Below are 5,000 nucleotides of genomic sequence, written 5' to 3'. Positions count from 1 at the left end.
GGCCACTCCCACAAGTTTAATCTAATTTAAACGCAGCGACACATACACGAGACACTATGGATAATTATTTTTCAGATGAAAATAAAAAGCCTAAAGAAGCTCCGCCCTTCAGTCATGTCACGTTATATATGTTAATGTACATGTCACTACTACGATGTCCGCTTCAGTTTTTTTCTTTAAAACATATGAACATGCTTCTTCACGCGTCTTCACGCGTCTTCACACGTGTTCAGATTTAGAAGCAATAATCAGTATCTGGAGGCATTCGTGAAGTTTTACCTCGGAATTTTATTTCACAGGAATTTCCCGAAACGTTAACCGTTGGATTTTTATAAGAGTACGAGGTGTTTATTTGATTTAATCGATAAATAAAATCGGTAAAAGTCTCTCTGAAGCACGTCTTCACACTGTGAGGAATAAACATTTACATCCAAGCACTAGAGTTTTGGTTTTGTAGCGTAAAATCGATGCATATTTAATTAGATTAAACTTTATTTGCATAAAGAAATACATTTAAATAAATAAATAAATAAATAAATAGTGAAAAATCTGTTTTTTTTTAAAAAATTTTTTTAAAAAACCTTACCCTGATCACCTGCAGTGTCTCGCCTTACAAAGTTCACCCCAGAGTCACTGAACACATCACAGACATTACAGTATAAACATGTTTAATGGCTTTCAGGGCGGGGCCTATCTTTAGGGGCGGGGTTGATCTTTAATCTCAGAGATACCAGACATTTTGTTTATTGTACATCGTGTTCAGTCAGATTCCTAGCCATTTTCTTTCTCTCTCTCTCTCTCTCTCTCTCTCTCTCTCTCTCTCTCTCTCTCTCTCTCACTCACACACTCACTCTCTCTCACACACACACACACACACACACACACACACACACACTCCTGTTTTCTCCCCAAACCCCCCTGTTCTACTTCCACTTCCTGTGCTGTCCATCCCTTGTTCCCTTCTTCATTAAGCAGTTCCCTTCATCTTCCTTTTATGAGTTGGGGCTCTAACACACACACACACACACACTCACACACACTCTCTCTCTCCCTGGAGAGCCATCATTAAACACACAAAGCCCCCTGTCCAATATCCACTCTCTATCTCACACACACACACACACACACACACACACACACACACACACAGTGTGGATTGTTAGAGGTGTGTGTGTTCAGTAATGTGTGTGTGTGTGTGGTAAATGTGAAGGATAGACAGGTGATGTGTGACACATACATGTGTACTTCACACGCCTTGTTTGAATAGACATTAATCATCAGTAGGTCACATGACCAGAACATGCCTGTAGTGTGTATCTGAGCCCGGAACTCGTAACTTTCATAAACTCATAGTTTAGAACCCTTTTTCCGCAGAGAGGGGTCAGGGGTCAGGTTTTGAAACAAAATGGCTGTCTGGAAATGGCACTGAGGTCCTGTTGGAAAGGTGGACAGGAGAAAGGGTTCCTGTAGAGGAAGAGATCAAAGAACTTATGACATCAGACGGAGCCTTTTGAAAGTTTAGGATGAGAGAAATGGGTAGCGAGACACAGTAGATTTATTTATTTTATTTTAATTCTGACCAGTAGGCCACCGTGATCAACCGGAGGCTTCACCTGATCACCAATATTCACACACACTCCACCAACGGGTCCGATCCGCGTTTCATCTGCAGTCACACAGGGGTGTTGTGCTGCTTTTAAATCCATCTGCTTTTCACTTATCGTTTTAACCTGAATGGAAACGTATATAAATAATGAAAAAAGCATGATGTTCACATAATTATGTACCCCCCCCCCCCCTTCCCCCCAAAGAAATGGTTCAGTCCTCCTTTCTGTGTGAACTCCAATCCTCCTGTCTCTAGTTCAGAATTCTGTCAAATATATAGCTTCATGTACGTGTTATTGCATTCGGGACTTGAACGCAAGCATCAGTAAAATGTTTTCACTCGATCCTGAAATGTAAACGCCGTGGAGCAACACGGCGAGTTCCCGTCACTCGCATCGCAACGAGTCGTCGCTGCCTCATTACCTTCCTCCTCCTTCCATCTGCCGCCTTCACCTGACTGTCATTACTGCTACCCTGGGACGTGTTCGGTCCCGGGTACACACATGTACCACACACACACACACACACACTTCATTCCTCAGACCCAAAGATCTACACGTTCGTCTGAATAGATGCTCCGTTTTATTGATCAGACTCCCCCCAGGGCACAGCACATCTATTAGATAATGTCATGTGTGTATAAAAGCGCCGTCTATTAGAGAAATCCTCGGAGAGGGAACGCGCCACTCCGTCCTTTTTATCCCTCTCTCCGCCGGCGTTTAGAGAGAACGAGTGGATTCACGACGACGAAGAAAGACGAGCTGCAGCTCACGTCCGCGTCCGGAAACGTTCCTCGCTATCCGAGAGCTCCACCGTTCCGTCCGCCGTCCTCCTCCTGTCCTGATACCATCAGCTCCATTTCACTTTCATTTGAAATAGAAAAATATCCCTCTTTTTTCCCCCGAACCCCCCCCCCCCCCTCCCCCCCCGTCCTTCACGCTGTTCTCTGTCGGGATGGTAACGCAGGAGTTCGGATGAAATGTTTTAGCGTCTGTCGCGGTGTTCGGTAAAATACAGGCGACGCCCGGCGTCATCGAATCTGTTTAAAGTTCTCTCGATGTTCTCAATATTCAGAGCTTTTAACAGTCCGGGATGAACTGCAGCTTAGGAAGTGCGTAGATAGCTTAAGCTCCGCCCCTTCATCCATTCATCCAGTGAAAGAGAGAGAGATTTTTTGGTCACTTCTCCGTTCTGTATGAGTAAATGAGAGCCTTGTCAGTTTAAAGAGTTTTAGCGTATATAGCTCTGGATCATTGGGCGTCAGTGCTGTTACCTCGACCAATAAGACGGCAGTATCGAGATTTTAAACACCTTTCAGTCCATGCTTGCTATCAGGATCCTTCTTTTTATTCAAAAAAATAATAAAAGTTTCCCACGTTTTGGCACGGACATATCCACATCGTTGATGTCATTGGTGTTACTGCAAAAATGGAAAACCCCCTCGTCCAATAAGAACGCAGGACCAAGAGCCAGCCAGTTAAAATGTTTGTTTAGAAGGATTTCTTCTCCTCATCTCGACGCCGTTCTTGCTAGCGATGTAAAGCTGTGGTTTAAAAGTCATGGGTGTTACCGTAGAAATGAAACGACCAATAAGACGGCAGTATCGGGAGCTAGCCAGAGGACGGTTCGTGTTCTGTTGGCGCTCTCGGTTTGTGCTAGCGGAAAAGAACGCTTCTGCGTTCTTAGCGGAACCGCGGAGTTAGCGTGACCGTGGAAATCCTCCCGACCAATCAGACTCCAGTCCCCGAGAGCCAGCCAATGAGAACGAGCGCTGGAATATCCAGGATGAATAGGTGTATTAAAGGTGTATTGAACTCCGCCTCTCTTCTTGCACAGGAAGCCCCGCCCACAAATCCAAACGCAGTGTCTGTATGAGTTAGTTTATATTTGTGTTTGGGTAGGTTTTTTTTTTTTTTTTTTTTTTGCATTTTGAAACCTTCTTAAACCCCGCCCCTTTCAGTACAGGAAACCCCGCCCCACCATCATATCCGTCCGTCTGTCATCTCCGCAGATCGGCGCTGTGGCGCTCGTCCTCCTCGTCCCCGTCCATCTCCACGTCTTCCTGTATGATTGTCATCCTCGCTCTCGCCCACTTGTTCAGTTCCCGCCCCCCTGTTCCGTGGCTCCGCCTCCTTCCCCTCTCAGAGCGTGGTGTAGATGTAAACGAAGACGATGACGAAGAGGTTGAGGAACGTGCCGATGATGCCCAGCAGGGCCAGGATGGACTCCTCCCTCTCCTCCTTGGCTTCCTCAATGCTGATGGCCGTCGTGCCCATCCTGAACGCTGCTTATCTACGGAGAGCGAGAAAGAGAACGTGAAGGAAAGAACGAGGGATGAGGAACGAGGGAGCGTGTGAATGGGAGGAGACATGCTATGAGAGAACGCAGGCGGACAATGGAGAGGAATTTGCTAGCTGCTGTTTTGAAGGCAACATCCCATCGCTGCACTCCTCCCTCTATCCCTCCCTCCCTCTTTCTCCCTCTCTCTCTCTCTTCCTCTCTATCCTTCTTTCCTTTTCCTGCTTTCTTTCTGTCTCTTTCTTCTCCCGTCTTCCTCTCTCCATCTCTCTCACATTTTGGTGGTCCGGGAGACCGAGAACATTAGTAGTGTTGTGAAAAACGGCATGACGGATCGACTAGTGAGAGGAAAGAGGTGTTACCGCGCACACACACACACACACACACACACACGCACACACAGATGCTAATCGCTCAGCTGTGGCGGAATGAGAAAACAAAAGAAGGAGGCTACAATGATGGGGTACCCCCTCAGAGAAAACACACACGCACACGGAATGCTTTTACTTCAGGATAAATTGCTCGTCTTTCCCATTCTCTCTCTCTCTCTCTCTCTCTCTCTCTCTCTCTCTCTCTCTCTCTCTCTCTCTCTCTCTCTCTATGTCTCAGTCTTTCTCCCACTCTCTTGAGGTTTTTCCATGAACATATGCCTGATGCATGTGAAGGAAAATAAACACACGCACATGCAGCTATGGGATGAGGAAGAGGTGATGAATGTAAGGGAAGGATGGAGGGAGGGAGGGATGGAGGGAGGGAAAATATTGGAGTGTCTTACCCTTCGGCGTGTGAGGCGAGCCGGAGAAGGCAACATGCTCCACATGCTCCCCGCATCAGGACCAGAGAAACCGAAACGACACACGGATGGAGAGATGGCAAAAGAGAGAGAAATAGTGTCTACAGCTGCATCTCCTCGTGTGTTTGTGTGTGTGTGAGAGAGAGAGAGAATGTGTGTGTGTGTTATGCAGCGCAGACAGCACTCTCGGTCCCCAGCGTCCCTCCCCTCTCTCCCTCTCCCTCTTTTTTCCTCTTTCCCTCCTTCTCTCACTGGTTTTCTCTCGCTCCGTGTCAGTATTCCGCTCTCGTTGTAGTGTTTGTTT

The 5,000-nt window shown here is 46.7% G+C and overlaps 1 protein-coding gene and 1 long non-coding RNA gene across 10 annotated transcripts in view; one reads left to right on the top strand and one right to left on the bottom strand.

The window, feature by feature from the left end:
* Window positions 1–5,000, top strand: part of birc6 (baculoviral IAP repeat containing 6) — an 88,194-nt gene that overhangs the window by 60,869 nt on the left and 22,325 nt on the right. The gene's annotated exons all lie outside the window — the stretch shown is intronic.
* Window positions 3,314–5,000, bottom strand: part of LOC128633554 (uncharacterized) — a 1,965-nt gene continuing 278 nt past the window's right edge. Inside the window, exons 1-2 of the long non-coding RNA XR_008396955.1 lie at window positions 4,679–5,000; window positions 3,314–3,897 (exon numbers count right to left, since the gene is read on the bottom strand). The exon at window positions 4,679–5,000 is cut by the window's right edge and continues 278 nt beyond it. This is a non-coding gene — a long non-coding RNA (uncharacterized LOC128633554). The remainder of the gene's footprint in view (window positions 3,898–4,678) is intronic.

This window comes from Ictalurus punctatus, chromosome 9 (genome assembly GCF_001660625.3).
Source record: "Ictalurus punctatus breed USDA103 chromosome 9, Coco_2.0, whole genome shotgun sequence".
NCBI lineage: Eukaryota > Metazoa > Chordata > Actinopteri > Siluriformes > Ictaluridae > Ictalurus > Ictalurus punctatus.
This window is presented reverse-complemented; position numbering and strand designations above follow the sequence as displayed.